At 51.0% G+C, this 16,794-nt stretch overlaps 1 protein-coding gene and 1 long non-coding RNA gene across 2 annotated transcripts in view; one reads left to right on the top strand and one right to left on the bottom strand.

Annotated features, from left to right (window-relative positions):
- Positions 1-16,794, top strand: part of RPS24 (ribosomal protein S24) — a 273,539-nt gene that overhangs the window by 33,077 nt on the left and 223,668 nt on the right. The gene's annotated exons all lie outside the window — the stretch shown is intronic.
- Positions 4,856-11,191, bottom strand: LOC307112917. The gene is made up of 3 exons (XR_013814767.1): positions 10,959-11,191; positions 5,947-6,130; positions 4,856-5,024 (listed from the first exon to the last, which is right to left on the bottom strand). It is a non-coding gene; the product is annotated as an uncharacterized lncRNA (long non-coding RNA).

Here is a 16,794-nt window from a genome sequence, read left to right as displayed (position 1 = left end):
TCTGCAAGTGTCACCTGGCCTGGAAAATATTGTTCTCATGGTCTTTGTCTCAGCTGGTTACTTCAGTTTCCGAAGGAGTGGTGGTGGTGTTGGTGGTGGTGGGGGTGGGGGTGGTTCCTGGATGTGCGCCTCCCACCTTCCTGCTTTATTTCCAGGGCTTTATTTCTGCTTCTGGCCCCATTCCTGCTCCTCCCTGCGTGGCGTTTCCTATTCCAGGGTCACAGAGACTTGTGGGCTTTCACAGGCCACAGTGTCGTAGCATGTACTGGTTGTGTCAGATCACAATTCATATGTTGAAATCATAGTCCCCCAGGGGATGGTATTTGGAGGTGGGGCCTTTGAGAAGGGTTTAGTCAGGAGTGTGGAACCCTCATGAATGGAAGCAGTGTCCTTATGAAAGGGGCCCGAGAGGGCCCCCTCACCCTTCACCTTGTGAGGACACAACGAAGTCTGTGACCTGGAAGAAGGGCCTCACCTGACCATACCGATGCCATGATGTTGGACTTCCAGCCTCCAGAACTCTGAGAAATAAATTTCTGTTTCTAAGCCACACCGTCTGTGGTGCTTTGATATACTAGCTTGAATGGCCAGGACACTATTTGGTCTGGGAATCTGCTGGCCCCCAGGGCTGAGCAGGGCCATGTTCATCTTGGCTGCCCCTGCCAACAGTTTCCCTTGTGCTGTGGACCTCCCTATGTCTTTACAGAAGAAACAAGCTGTGTGTGTGAGAGAGGGAGAGGGTTAGACATGGAAGGAGACGTATCACCAGGGCTTTTAATGGGCAAAGTGACAAGACGACTGTCCTTAATTGGCTATCACAACAGCCACTGGGTCAGGCCTCCTGCCTCCTTGCAGATCAGCTATGTTAGGTTAGGGGTCATGTGACAGCCAACTGTCAGAGCTCAGCTGGAATTGGCTGGGGCTGGGGAGCAAGGGACAGCCTTCCCCTGGCTCGGAATCCAGGGGACAACCAGCAGGGACCAACGGCGGGGCCAGCTTTCTGGAATGGGCAGGCCTTCTCCCTCTGCTGCTTGCGGTCATCACTGCACAGAGGAGCTTCTGGCTGGGGGTTTGTAACGCCTGGGCTGTCATAACACACTCCTTATGTTATAGTGAACCCAGAAATCAGCAGTGAGAGCATTGGGAAGGAACAGTCCTATTCGGGATGAGCTGGGAGAATGAACGAGGGCCTTGGCCCAGGACTAAGACTCCCATTTTAGCGGAGGAGAGAAGACAGGGCAATGTCAGAGCACTGACCTGGCAGGAAGCTGTGTGGCTCTGACATCATGGAAAGAGCAGAAATATAGGAGTTGGCGGGCTTGGAGCCAAGTTCTAAGGAGATAGTAGCTAATAATAACATAGCACTTATTGCGGGCTGGGTACTCTTCTAAGCACCTTTCAAGTTTTAATTCATTTTTCACAGCAACATCATTGGCTCTATTTTACAGTTGATGAAATTGAGGCACAGAGAGGGTACGCGGCTTTCCCAAGGTCCTGTTTGTGGCTGAGCAGACAGTCATGACCTGTGCCAGCCTGCTGCATGACTGGGGCAGGCCCTGGGCCTCTTTCCTGGAGTGGCTGGTCTGGTGTCACCTGCTGTGTTTGACACCACAGTCTGGCCCATGTGAGATGGCGAAGGGTGGAGCTTCCCTTCCCAGGGGACAAAGGAACTGCCCCAATGATGTCATCACAAAGCTGCAGAGCCAGCCTTTCCTGGTTGATCACACTCCTCATTAATCCCCACGTAAAACAGCGTGGGACCAGGCTCCTGACCCGTAGTTGCTGGCATGTTTTCACGGGCCTGATAAACGATTCTGCTGGAAGGAGCTCGAAGAGCATCTGCGGAAAGTGGTTGTGAGCAAGATTCTTTCAGACCTTTTACACATTCCCATCCGTTCTGAGGCTGCCCTGGGACCAAGAAGTGAGAATGCTCACAGCAGTGGGAAGCCGAGCTCCCAAGGTCTTTGGAGTCAAAGGAAGCTGGAAGGTCTTCTCCCAGGAAATCGGGGTTGGGGGTGGGTGGGGTGGGGTGGGAGTGGGCGGTGGTGGGGGGCTTTAGATAGTGGCTAGTCCATCCTTTTCGCTGTATTGGGAGATCCTGGTCCAGACACGAGAAGGGAGTGACCAGCATTAGTCCCAGTGCTAGGACTCAGGGCCACAAGGGTCTTCCTCCCCTCCTAGCTAACACATGTGGAAACTTACAGCGCTCTGCATGCATTTTCTCCACTTAATCTCCACACCAACCCATGGAGATGGGTGCTATGAAACCCATTTTACACATGAAGAAATTGAGGCCAAAGTGGCAGAATTGGGATTTGGCCCCAAAAGCTTCCTTATTATTCCTTGTGCTTCTTTTTAATGTAAGATCTCTTTAATACATATTTTCCAGTGCACTTTTTCTTTCATGCACAGGCTGTCTGATGGCCATTATTCCTGAACCCACCATCAGGATGACCAATCCAACTCCAGACAGTCCGGGTTCAAATCCCAGCTCTATCATTTACCAACTGTGGCCTTCAGCAAGTCATGCAGTTGTTGAAGCCTCGGTTTCTATTTTGTAAATTGGGGATAACAATGTCCAAATCACAGGGCATTTTTAGGATAAAATGAGATGATCCTTGGGAGACACTTTATCATGATACCAAATTAATAAATAATAATAATTTTTAAGGAGTGCCAATATTTGATACTGAGTCTTGTTTTAAAGATCTGGAATTGAGTTTGTTGTAACCATATGCTAAAACTTCTGACTATTTCTGAAGAAGCAAAGGCTATTAGGGTTTCATCTATTAAGGTCTGTGTAATCTGAATGAAAAATATGAATAATGGGACCCTAATGTTCATGCCCTAATTCTGGACTCTGTGACTATGTTACCTTACACAGCAAAAGAGATCTTGCAGAAGTGGTTAAATCAAGGATCTTGAGATGGGAGATTGTCCTGGATTATCTGTGTGGGCCCAATGTCATCATAGGGTCCTTAAAGGAAGGAAGCAGGAGGGACAGAGGTAGAGAAGCAGATATGATGGTGGAAGCAAAGTTAGAAGAGAAAGAGATTTGAAGGTGGTTTGCTGCTAGCTCTGAAGATGGAGAAAGGGACCACGAATCAGGGAATGTGGGCACCTCTAGAAATGGGAAAAGGCAGGAAACATTCTCGAGGGCCAGAAAGTATGTGGCCCTGCCAACCCATCCGGGACTTCTGGCCCATAGAACTGGAGGCTAGTAAATGTGTGTGGTTCAAAGCCATCAAGTTGTGGTAATTTGTTACCTCAGCAGTAGGAAATTAATACAAGATTCTTATTTAATACTAGAGGCCCAGTGCATGAAATTCGTGCATGGGCGCCGGGGGGGGGGGGGTCCCCTCAGCCCAGCCTGCACCCTCTCCAATCCAGGACCCCTCGGGGGATGTTTGACTGCCGGTTTAGGCCCGATCCCCTAAACTGGCAGTTAGACATCCCTCTCACAATCCGGGACTGCTGGCTCCTAACTGCTCACCTGCCTGCCTGCTTGATTGCCCCTAACTGACCCCCTTGCCAGCCTGATCACCCCTAACCTCCTCTGCCTGCTGGCCAGATCGCCCCTAATTGCCCCCCCACTGGCCTAGTCACCCCAACTGCACCCCCCTGCCGGCTTGGTCGCCTCCAACTGTTCCCCCCTCCCCCCCGCCGGCCTGGTTGCCCCCAACTGCCCCCCCCCCCCGTCAGCCTGGTCGCCCCCAACTGCCCCCCCCCCCCCCCCCGTCAGCCTGGTCGCCCCACACAGCCTGCTGTTCAGTCATCACTGTTACTGTGATGACGTCCTGGAAAATTTGCATATTCCTCTATTATTAGTATAGATTTTCCATTCAGATTCCACAGACATTTCTAAGCTCCTCCTCCAGGCCAGGCACTGTGTTGGCACTTCTACTAAACGTGTTTCTGTGAACAGCGTGATGAGTGTGTGGAGAATGTGGGCTTTGATGTAGATTTGAGCAGGAATCCCAGTTTTCCTGCTCATTGGTGGTATGATCTTGGGCAGCCACCCGACCTCTCTGAGCCTCAGTTTGCATATCTGTAGAGAGTTTAACACATGAAAAATACTTGACGCGGGCTTGGCACTCAGTAGATTCTAACCCAATTAATGCTGCGACTTACTTCTAGACTTGGATACACCATAACTCTTTCCCAAGAGAGCTCTCTTGTCTGGCAAACGCAGCCTGCCATCTCCCAGGCTCTCCCGGCAGCCTGTCCAGCAGCCTGAGGACAGAGTGAGAGCCAGGCAGTCGGGGAGAACTCACTTTCGGCCTGGCTTTCCAGAGGTGGAGCAGCTCCTTGCTACCCTCCTTGTTTGTGGGGGACCCAGGTGTTATGACTGCCCTTCCCAGGGCCTGTCCTGTGTGTGCCACAGGGGCCTGGGAGGGACATTTGGCTTGGGCCTCACACTGTGAAGGGCTTCAGATGTGGACTTGGGATGCTGTCACCCCTGAGGTCACATGCAGTCACAGAACCCGTGGTGGGACTGCAGAAGAAATGTGCACCTTGCAGTCTTGTCCCTGTGGCTCAGTCCTGCCTCACTCCCTGGTGCTCCATGCTTCTCAGGAGGGCGGCCTTCATTTCATGTCTCGCATGACCACATTGCAACCCAGTTGGGGTTGGCGGGTAAAACATTTTGGTAAAGGCACACATTGCAAGTTTCCCACTTTTTTCTCTTTCCTTTTTGCGTTCTAGCATTGGTGACTTTTCATTTTTCACTCTACTCTAGCTTAAAGAAATGGCAGTAGCCGAGTTAATTTTTTTTAATCCTCACCCGAAGACATGTTTTTATTGATTTTAGAGAGAGGAAAGGAGAAGGAGAGAGAGAGAAACATGGATTGGTTGCCTCCCATATGCATCCAGACTGGGGATCAAACCCACAACCTGGGCATGTGCCCTGACTGGGAATCGAACTATGACCTTTTGGTGCATTGGATGATGCTCAACCAAGTGAGCCACAGTGGCCAGGGCCCCAGTTGATTTTAACCTCATGAAGGCTTTGCCTGCAGCCATATCTGAAAAAGAAATAAAAAATATAAAAATATCCGATCTCCCAGATGTGAACACAAGCCTCCCCCTTTGCGGCCCCATCCCATTCACTCACTATCTCTGGCAATGCTCTCCCCAGCACTCTGAGGGAGGTGTTCTTAGTCTTCTGATCTGACAGTTAACCGGGATCAACAGGCTAGGGTACAGGCTGTGCAGACATACTATGCGCCCATGGTTCTGGTTGTTTCCCACCAGCATCCATTCTGATTGGCCAGCGCATGTGCTGCACTGATGGTTACTTGTTGGAATAGGACCCCTGTTTATCCTCATTTTACAGATGGGAAAACTCAGATAGGTGAAGGGTGGGTGCAAGCCATGCTGCTGAACCCAGGACCCGGGCTCTGAGGAGCCGTGAGCTTTCCCACTGCCCAAGCTGCCCCTCTGTGTGGCAGGTTAAATCCTGCTGGCTTTAAAGACCCACTACAATACCTGGCTTCATTTTCTTTTTACTACCTCAGAAGTGGCTGTAAAAATATTAAAACCAATTGCAGTCATCTTCCAGACGGCTGCGTTTATGAGATGTAGCTTTCAAATGAATGGAAATAACAGGAAACCCTTTCTGCTCCATTCTGTGGGACAGTTCAGAGTTATACAATATCCCTGAGAGTTCTTATAATAGGGCATATGCACTTAGGGCATTAATGAAGTCGGCTCAGTGCTGGCTGTTCTCATTTCATGGAGCTAATTGTTAAGTGTTTTGCATACTTACAATTGACTAAATTATTCCAAGCTAGCTGGTTTCAGGAAGTGTTAATTATATTTCAGTAAAGGAAAATCAAGGCTAAAAAAGCATCCACTTAGAGCTTATCTATTTATGAACATCTCATTCTGGAGATCTCAAACATATATTTTAACGCCGCGTGAATATTGAGATTAATATTTCCTCACCAAAGGAGCCTTTATTCCCTCTTCACTTCTTTGAAGAGGACACCCCCATCCCATCCTTCCAGCTTTATTCAGCAGCCTCGTCTGGAGGTTGAAAAGCCTTCCTTTGTATTTCTGGCGCCTTGAATCTTTAAGTTGGATGCCAAGAACAGCATTAGCTCCATTCATCCTGAGACCAACTGGCCTTCTGTAAATGATATTAAGTAATTAATTTATGGGTCCTGCACAGGCCATTTAGGACCAAGCGCTCCCTTGCTTCTGGGGTTATTTCTTTGAGGAAGCTGTTTAGACTGGAATTTTCACCTGGGACACGGGTTGGAGAGGCTGAGTGACGGGGCATTGCCACTCAGTTCTCAGGACAGGGAGCGGAGTGGGGAGGATAAGGTCCGAGGCGGGGCCCACACCGCCTGCACTGTGCATTCACACGGCTCTTCCTGCTCATGGGATCGGGTCTGGATGAATGCCGAACAAGAAGTTCTAGTTTCTTTTGCATCTGTTGCTCAATTTCTTTTCTATTTATTTTTAACTTTCTTTTCATTCACTCATGCATGCATTCATTCGCTTATTCAGTGCACACATACCGAGCTGTAGACAGCCCATCACACAAGAACACTGGACCAGGGGCTGGGCATGGAGAGCTGAGGATGGCAGAGCCCCATCCTCGGGAGCCCTCCTAATACACAAATAGACCAGGGTGTTAGGGCTCCACCGGAGTTTCTGATTCAGAAGGTCTAGGGAAAGATGATAATTTGTACACTTAGCAGGTTCCCAGGTGATGCTGATGCTGTGGCCCAGGGATCACCCTCCGAGAACCACTGTGGGAGCCTCATGGGGTTTTATATCCTGAGACCACCTTGATTTGCATCTAAATGTACATGCATCACTATCGCAGAGCTTTTTTTGGCTGGCAGATAAGAAGGGCATTTTTTTTCCCACAAGTAAAGTTTTTTTCATTAAAAATCCCTTATCTCATAAATAATGAATAGGGAATAACAAATATGTACCGAGCAATGGATGTCGAGTGGTGAGTTGGGCTTATGAAACAGCTGCACAGTTCCCTCTGTACACCAGCCTTCCAGAATGAGATTCAAAGCCACACTCGTGCAAATTACTCCTTTGCAGAGGCCTCCAGGAATGCTCCCATGTGTATGGGACCTTGGGTGAAATTAATATTTAAATAGCAGCGATCTTAGTGTTAAATCTATAAATGTCATCGTAGTGTTAAATCTACACATGCCCAGGTGTACCCAAAGCTTATGTAGGCCTGGGCCTGGTTTGTGGGCCCTGAATGAGAATGGTCAGCATGGACAGAGGAGAGGATCGGGGAAGGTCACAGGGAGGTGGGAAGGTGACAGTCCCCCCGGGGTTTGAAGGATGAATAGGAGTTTGCTAGCATTGCAGTGAGGGTGGGGTACAGCACACTTTGGGCAGAGGGAGCAGTGCTCGCAAGGCACACAGTGAGAGAAGGGAAGGCTTGGACAAAGAGCAGAGAGAAGGGTGCAGACGTTGCTGTTTGCCTGTGTTTGGGGCAAGAGGAGGGAGGAAAGGTAGGAGATGAAGCAGGAGGACAAAAACCTTGACTGGTAGGTGGAAAAGTAACTTGACTCTGAAATGCAGGTGGTAGAGGATCTATAATGCAGGGGGTATAAGACTATATTTTATAGTTTGGGGGCGTGACTCAAGGCTGCTGATGGGTGGGGTTGGAATTAGAAAGGAAGTCTGGCAGGCTGGGAGACTAGTGGGAGGTAAATTAAGTTAAATTAATTAAGATAAAATAAAAGCTTCAGTTCCCCAGCAGTAGCAGCCATGTTTCCAGGACTCCTTTGCTGCAGGTAGCTAGTGGCTACCACTGGATGGTGCGTATAGAACTTCATCACTGCAGAATGTGCTAGTCTAGGAGGATCCATGGTATTTGGGTGGGCCTGCCCTCTTGGATCCATGGACACCTTACTGCACGGAGAGAGGGGTGCAGCAGAGGAGGACCAGAGTGGAGTCCTCTAAAAGGGGGACATGCTAGCCGCCCAAGTTCAAGGACAGTATGTGGATGGAGTCGAAGCCATGATCAGAGACTGCTAACAGACTATTGAACAGAGGGAGTAGCCAGAGGAGCCACAGTCAGGAGTCACAGGAAGGATGGCTCAACTCAAGCTGAGTCCTGGAAGCCAAGAAGGACAGAGTGAGGAGTGGAAGCCACTGGTGAGCCTAGCACGAGCAGGGGGGTCAGGAGGCTCCACCTGGACCTGCTGTTTCCTTCTCCTGGGAACATGAACTGGAAACAGAGATGGAGTCCATTAGCCGTGAGTGCTGAGTTGGAAGGCCATCGTGCAGGAGACAGAGCCTGAGGCTGCCGTGTTTGGGAGGCTACGCAGGCTGTGTGCAGGAAGACGAGGACCCTGTCTATGGAGACAGAGGAAGAGGCCCACGCCCCTGAAAGCGACAGAGGCAGAGAGAGTGTGGCTCTGATCACGTTCTAGTTCCCGCAAGGCCCTCTCCTCTCCCTGTGATACCCGGGCGTCTTCACAACAGTGCTGCCCCGACTTGTAACCAAGGGAGTTTCTGTGGGTTCTCCTTTATTACGACCTGAGGATCTATAAACACATCGCCTCTCCACCGCCCAGCCTAGGACGTGGCACATACCAGGCTCATCAAAGCGGGCTCAGTTGTTGGATGTGGGAGATTTGACCAATGGACAAGACTGAGACAAGCAGAGGGAAGGAGAAGGTCAAGGACCGCCTCTTCATTCTGATAGACGTTCCCCGCTTTGGCACCTGGAATATGGTGCCCCTCCTTCCTCCTCCCAGAGGCCACATGTGTGGCTGGCACTGTTTTTGATGTCTCTCCATGCATCACCACACTCTCACATCAATTCAGGTGGTGGTTTAGAGCCAATTAAAATTTATAAGCCACAGGTAGTGAGCGAAGTCCCAAGGATTAATTTGCTCAGTGGAGTATTAATCTGTGTAATGTCATAGGCACTCCTTCAGCAAACAGGGCAAGATGGAGAGGGAGATACATCCCCTCCCGTGTTGTACTGTAAATGCTCTAATTGGTCCCACTGGGCTGGAGGTGGCGTGTGGCTCCACCTCCTCTGAGCACTGTGAAAGGGCAGAGTCAGCTTCTCGGGGGTGGGGGTTGGGGGGGCCAAAAGAGCTGCTCAGAACCCAGCCCCCTCCTCTCCTACCCCTACCTTCAACTGGCAGACATGCCCTCTCCTGCCAGCACTCCTTGTGCTCTGTGAGCTGATCCTGACAGCACCCAGGACTCGCCACTTCCTAGGACTTTGTCATTAGAATCCTTCTCAATGAGGAGGTGAAGTGAATCAGCATCCAACCTAATGGTATGGCACTGCCCACCTGTCTAGCCAGCCACCTCGCCTCCAAGACAGTCAAAGCGCAGGAGAGAGGATTGATTCATGCTGAGACTGCAAGATCAGGGCTCCATGGTTGGCTGGATGTGAGCCTGTCCAGCAGGTTTGGTGCTGGGGTTTGGGACGCCTGGCTTCTAATTAAACTCCTCCCCTGACCAGAGCTTGGGTCAGGAGAGCTTTGTCTCAAGGCTGCCGGTTCCCTCTGGAGAACCTAAACTTTAATTGGTGACCTTGGGGTCCAGAGGGGCTTCAATGGCTTGTCCAGAGACCTAGGCAGCAGAGCAGTGGGAATCCATTTAGTGTAATGGTGAAGAGTTTTAGATCTGGAGCCAGATGGGCCTGGATTCGAGTCCAAATTCGGTACTTCACAGCTGGATGCCCTTAGGCAAGTTATCTAACCTCTCTGAGCTTGTTTCCTTATCACTAGAATGTGTATCAACAAATCTACCTTGTCTGGCTGGTGTGGCTCTGTGATTGAGCATGGACCTATGAACGGGGAGGTCACGATTCAATTCCCAGTCAGGGCACATGCCCGGGTTGCAGGCTCAATCCCCAGTAGGGAACGAGCAGGAGGCAGCCGATCAATGATTCTCTCTCATCATTGATGATTCTCTCTCTCTCCCTCTCCTTTCCTCTCTGAAATCAATAAAAATGTATTTTTAAAAATCTACCTTGTAGGGTTTCATGATGTAGATGAAATATTTAGTATAGTGCTTGCAAATAGCCAACTCTTAACAAATGGTAGCTTTTATTATTATTTTAATAACTAGAGGCCCGGTGCATGAAATTCGTGCACGGGGGGGGGGGGGGGTTGTCTCTCAGCCCAGCCTGCACCCTCTCCAATCTGGGACCCCTTGAGGGATGTCCGACTGCCCGTTTAGGCCCGATCCCTCTCACAATCCAGGACTGCTGGCTTCCAACTGCTCGCTTGCCTGCCTTCCTGATTGCCCCTAACCACTTCGGCCTGCCAGCCTGATCACCCCCTAACCACTCCCCTGCCAGCCTGATTGATGCCTAACTGCTCCCCTGCCAGCCTGTTTGCCCCTAACTGTCCTCCACTGCAGGCCTGGTCACCCCTAACTGCCCTCCCCTGCAGGCCTGGTCCCCCTCAACTGCTCTCCCCTACAGGCCTGGGTCCCTCCCAACTGCCCTCCCCTGCAGGCTTGATCCTCCCAACTGCCCTCCCCTGCTGGCCATCTTGTGGTGGCTATCTTGTGTCCACATGGGGGCAGCCATCTTGTGTGTTGGAGTGATGGTCAATCTGCATATTATTCTTTTATTAGATAGGATAGTGTTAAACATAAAAAATATACCCTCAGATGTCCTGAGTCCCAGTCTCTATCCTGTCCTTTCTCTTGGCTTCTCTCAACCTTACCTGGTAATAGGAAGACCTGCTCTGTCTACCTCCCCTGTGCCTCCTTACAGGAGGGGATAGCTTTGAAAAGGTCATTGGTGCTTATGCATAAGGCATTATTACTAATAAGCTACGTTGAAGGCTACAGAATCATCTAGGGATTTTAAATAAAAAAATTTTAGTATTACTGTTTATTGGTGGCAAATATTAAATTTTACGTACATTTCGTAGGGAGAAAAAAATTCCAGCATAAACGATAAATCGAAGCAGTACTTAACTCACAAGGCTACATACTTTTCATCCGGGCCACATGCAGACCTTCCTCCAGGAGGGCGGGCTTACTCTGATGACAAGAGGGAGAAGTTCGAACAAAAGTTCCTTTGGCTTCAGAGGATTCTGATGGGGTCTGCTTTAGTCCAAGTTCGCAGCTGCCAGCAACCGAAATGGCCTCTGGCTGGTTTAATAGGAAAGGAATTTGTTGAAAGAAAATATCAGAGCATCCACGGGAAAGCTGGGAAATCAGGGCCAGGTTGGTGGGGCCCCAGGACCGCAGTCTGAACTGTCCTGCAGGGAGGCTGGGCGTGGAGTGGTGCTGTCGCTGTCCTCACTGTGATGCCTGGGGACACCAGAGCTGCCTCGCCCTCTGGGAGGATCCTCTCCTGACCCCGCCTCCGTGCCACAGGCTGGGCATCTAATCTGCTCTTCCTGGTGACACACTGGACTTCAGCTGCCAAGAGGAGCAGGCAAGTATCAACCAGCTGTCAGACCTGCGCTGCTCTGAGTTAGGAGGCGGGCTCTGCCTCCTGAAGACTCGCACAGTAGGCTCTTTATTACACAGTGAGAAGACGCAGTTGTGGGGCGGCCATCAAATGATGTATGTCAATGGCAAATGCTAGAGGTTTTCAAAATCTTCGGCCATGATGATGCTGAAACCTGATCTGGCATGTTTTTGGTGTATTTCTGTGTTGCCTGGTACTTCTGTGCCTCCTGCTGCGTTGAGAAAGGGACTTGGGCTCCTGGAGGTTGAGGCTCAGATCTTGAGAGGAGCCACGGCAGGCTCCTGGGGAGCTCTGGAGTGGGGGAGGGGAAGGGAGGGAATTGGAGATGGTGGACTATCCCTGCCTTTAAGGCAGCTGGTCAACAAGTTCAGGCCAAGGGCAGAGTCCAGCTGTCTGGGCACCAGTGGGTCAGAGCCGAGCTTGCAGGACAGAGGGAGAGCCGGCGGTGCAGCCACGGTGGGAACACACTTGGCCTATGACACCCTCCTCGCTTTGTGATGTGGGGTGTCCAGTGGGGAGGAGACAGGAAAAGGCCTTTTCCTGCTCTGACAGTCTACCCCATCACCCAGGGACTCCACCCTCCGCCTCCCCAGCCCCACAGTGGGTGACACCATGCTCCAGGGAAATGAAGTGTAGCTTCTCATGGCCAAATGACAGGGACTCTCCATGACATCTTCCGGTCCTTTTCTAACCACAGTGTGTAAGCGGTCAAACACCAATAAAAAACAAAAGCTAATCTCACTCACACAACAGAAAAAAGTAGCGCTGCTCTGTTCAAATCACGGGTGGGCGGGTGGCTGGGTGGGGCCCAGGACACACACAGCCTCCCGGCATCACCTGAAACAGCACCATTCAAATCACGGGTGGGCAGGTGGCTGGCTGGGGCCCAGGACCCACACAGCCTCCCGGCATCACCTGAAACAGCACCGTGAACCCTGAGGACAGTGGTCTCTGTATCAACAGCTTCAACATGGCCTGGGAACATGTTAAAAATGCAAATTCCAGGACTCACTGAATCAGAAACCCTGGGGCTGGGGCCAGCACTGTTTCTACAAGCCCCCCGGGCCTTAGGATTTTGAGATGTGCTTTGTCTTGAAGGGCCTCACTCTCCCCAGCCATTAAAGTGGAGCGTTTGAATTATTTTTTTAAACTTCAAATTCAGATAATTCCATGGAGTGGAAAAACCTGGGCTCCTCACTCTGCTGTCAATTAGCTGAGTGCCATGGGGCGAGTCACAAAGCCTCTGTGGGCTGTTTCCTTGTCCGTCAAAGGAAAGGCATTCAGATGGCTTCATGGGGGAGGTGGTACCCGAGGCATGGACTGGATTAGATGACTTCTGGGGGCTGCCTGTGGACCTGGTGCGTAGGACCAGGTATGCTTGCGAGGTGGCTTTTCGCATCAAAGCACCAGACTGGAAACAGCTGTCTCCACAAGTCGGACGCTGGTTAAGGAAATGAGGGTGCGCCCGTGCAATAAAATACTCTGCACTGTCAAAAAGAATGAGGAGAATGTGTATGTACTGATTTAGGCCCATCTCTCGGACACATTAAGTGGAAAAAACCAAGGAAGAGAACATCACGTATAATATGCTAAAATCTGTGTAAAAAGGTAGGTATGTAAGAGCGCTGGCCACCGGAGATGCCTCCTGACAGGGCAGGCTACAGATGGGTTGGAGGGGGATGGGAGCAAGACTTACCTGTCACTACATCCCTTGCGGTTTGAGTTTTTAAAGCACATACTCATAATACTCAAAAAATGAAAACGTGCCCTAGCTGGTCTGGCTCAGTGGATAGAGCATTGGCCTGCGGACTGAAGGGTCCCAGGTTCAATTCCAGGCAAGGGCACATGCCTGGGTTGCAGGCTTGACCCCCATTCTGGGGTGCGCAGGAGGCAGCCGATCAATGATTCTCTCTCATCATTGATGTTTCTATCTCTCTCCCTCTCCCTTCCTCTCTGATATCAATAATATACATTAAAAAAAATGAAAACGCAACATAAAGCAGCAACAGCAGAGAACCACAGTCCTGTTGGGCCCTCGTATACTTTGATCCCTGGCGTACTGGCAGCCAGGCTGAAAGTCAAAGGTGAAGGAGGCTGGTGCGGTACCTGCGAGAGGAGGAGAGGGCAGTGTGGCAGTAGGTGTTGGCAGCGTTCGCCTTTACACACGCAGGGATGCCCACTTTCTGGGCCTCTGTCTGCACCTTGCACAGGGAAAGGGTCGTGGAGGTGCAGTGGGCCCCTGCTTGCGGGCTGTGCACTGAGCTGGGCAGGGAAGCACTTAGGGCAGAGCTGTGCTTGCCAGGCAGCCAGGGCACCAGCCTCACGGTGGACTGCAGCCGGGCACGTCTGTGACGGAGTCCAGGACCCCAGGGCTGCCAGGGGGTGGTGAGTCTGTGCTGAGGACAATGCTCATCGCTGGGGCTTCGCATCCACACTGCCTTCTCCCAGCACAACCTGCATCTCAGGCGGGCCTGAGAGGTGATTGTTGTCAACCCCTTTCTGCACAGGAAGAAACTGGGCTCATTTCTCTCAAACCTGCCCAAGATCACATCACTGATCAATGGCTGACTGAGCTGGGATCGGAACTCAGCTTACTGGCTCCAAACTCCGTGCAATGAATGGTGGAAAGAGGTGGTTGGTTGTTGATTGCCTGGCAGGGAATGGTCACCCCCTGTTTATGGTCCAGGCTGGAAGAGCTCAGAGGTCCCAGGTTCGAGAGGTGGATTTGGGGGAGCTGGCCACTCTAGCAGCTGCTGACCTCCAGGACCTTCCTTAGGCAGCGCCGCTGCTGCTTCCTCAAAGGAGGAGGAACACGCCCCTGTGGCCCTGCGGGAGGCTCTGCATGCTGGTGCCGCTCCCTCTTCTCATTGCCAAGCGCTATTCAGGCCGATCAATGAAGAAAATAACATTCTCTGCCTTTTGAAATCCTGTTACTCCTTCAAGGTCCCACTCACATGCCCGTCCTCAGGAAGGTTCTCTGAGCAGCCCCAGGGGCTGGGTCTCTTCTTGCTCAGCCGGGACCAGGCAGAGTGAGACCGTCAATTTCCTTCTCAGCCAGGAGCCAGGAGCCAGGACTGGATTCTTTGTCAACGCCCACCCGATGGCAAATGGTAGGTGCACAGCCATGTTCTGTGAAGGTTGAAAGGTCTTGGCTCATTTCTCTCTCTGACCTTTATGGTGCCTAGTCTCATGGCTGGAGCCAAGGATGCGTGGCCGGAAGTGGCCAGACTAGACAGCGCTCAGCGCTGGGGCTGGTTGTGAAGGCCCTTTGTCCTGAGGGAGACTTGACCCTGGAGGCCCTGGGAGGAGCCATGGGAGCTGCCAAATTAACCAGTGTGGTCTCTTGCCAGTGGTAAGAGCTGCCGGGAGAGACCCTGGATGTGAATGACCAGGGGCTCGGCAGGTGGGGGGTGCTGGCTGGGTCTGAGTTAGGCAGTCGGGGCGGCCTTGTGGGGGAGCAGCCAGATCTGGAATCAGCCATCAGGATGAGGAAGGAAGAAAGGGCAGAAGGGGCCTACATTGCCCTGTGGCCTCTGATGGGCCCTGGCGATGGGAATACAGAATTTTAAGTGAAAGGAGGGTCAGAGGAAGTCTCAAAACCCAAGGGGCACACCCTTTTAAAAAGGAGGAGCGATGGCCCAGTTGGGAGGGCTGGCAGAGTGGCTGGAGCGGGCAGTGAGGCAGCGGCATTCATCTGGGCTGGGAGTGGGTGCCCAGCACACACAGGCTCACTGCTTGAGAGACTCTGCTGCTTGAACAGCACAGAGAGCCGGAAATGAAAGCATCGCCAGATCCTGCACGGAGCCCCTGGCATTGCTCATTACCCTGAGGTCACTCCCTGCCAGGGAGCAACTACATTGCGCCCCAGTTCCAGCTGAGCTACCTGAGCAGGGCAGGCTGGTCTGGCTACCCACTGTCCTTTTGCCCCCCATGCTCCCAGTTCTCCATGAGAAATGCCAAAAACAATCACCCAGCCCTGCCTCCTCGTCCTACCTTCCCAAGGCACCACTGTTGAGGTATTACTAGTTAAGAGGGGGACTAATTTGTGTAATAGAAAAGTCACGGAGAGAGAATGTGGTGTAAATGTTAATCGTTTTTTTTTTAACTTCACATTATGTGATCCGTTAACATTAATATTTAATTTAATGCAGTCAAAAGATTAATGCTTGTGTTGATTTCTAAAAAAGGCAAGGATGCTCCAGGCTGCTTTTCAGCTTGGTTGAGCTTTGGGAGAAAAAAATAAAAATCCACCCAGAACAGAAGAAATGTATTCATGCTGTAGTAATACAAATACCCTCTCCCCCACCCGCTCTCCCTCCTCAGTTCCTAAAAATAAGCCACAGGGTTCTAATGGGGACACTGATTAAATATTCGGCTCTGTAATTTATGCCCAAGTGAATCCCAACAGGAACCAGGGGCTCTGGAAATCTGTTGTGAAATAATTATCCTGAATGACATTGTCGAGATGGTCTGCAAGGGTGCTGTCAATAATGCATTAGCCCAAATCTGTTTGAAATACAGCAAGGAAATTACACGATATTCATGGGAACTTGAAAGAATTATCAGTAAACAAATTTAATCAACTTGATGTTATGCATACCACTCAACCTCTTATTATCTGATCATCTAGGTTTAGAACACGCAGGGGAATTGAATGAGGCGGGATGCGGGGCTGAGTGTGTGTGTGTGTGTGTGTGTGTGTGTGTGTGTGTGTTTGGTGGAACCAGCCTCAGGTCTCAGCATTTCTCCTCCTTAGCTGCATTTCATTTGCATTTTTTTCTGGGTCTAATTGTTGGCTCCCAGCTCTCACCTCAGCCTGGCCTTTTTTAAAAATCCTCACTCAAGGATATTTTTTCCATTGATTTTTAGAGAGAGTGGAAGGAAGAGGGAAAGACAGAGAGAAACACTGATGTGAAAGAGACACATCAGTTGGTTGTCTCCTGCACATGCCCCGACCAGGGCTGGGAGCCTGCAAATGAGGTACGTGCCCTTGACCAGAATCAAACCCAGGACACTTCTGTCCATAGGCTGACGCTCTATCCACTGAGCCAAACTGGCTAGGGCTCAGCCTGGCCTTTGAATTCTCATTCTTCGCCCCCAGTGTCAGAGCCCTGCTTAGAACAGTCAGCTGACTGCCACCCATCCCCCATGTGCCTTTTTCTCTCCTCCACCTTCCAAAGAAGTGGTGGTTACCCTGCTATTGAGCTCAGAAATGAAGAGGTTGGATGGAAAGGAGGTGAGTGCTGTTATCTGGGGAGGTGCCTCCTGGTCTAGAATAACGAGCCCTACGTGAAGACCTGCCAGTAATTTGCTGGGTGATCTTACCTAAGTCCTGTCCCTGAAAAATGAGC

The sequence above is a fragment of the Cnephaeus nilssonii genome, assembly GCF_951640355.1.
Source record: "Cnephaeus nilssonii genome assembly, chromosome: 16".
In the NCBI taxonomy this organism is placed as follows: Eukaryota; Metazoa; Chordata; class Mammalia; order Chiroptera; family Vespertilionidae; genus Cnephaeus; species Cnephaeus nilssonii.
The sequence above is the reverse complement of the archived record's forward strand: the minus strand, read 5'-3'. Positions and strand labels throughout refer to the sequence as shown.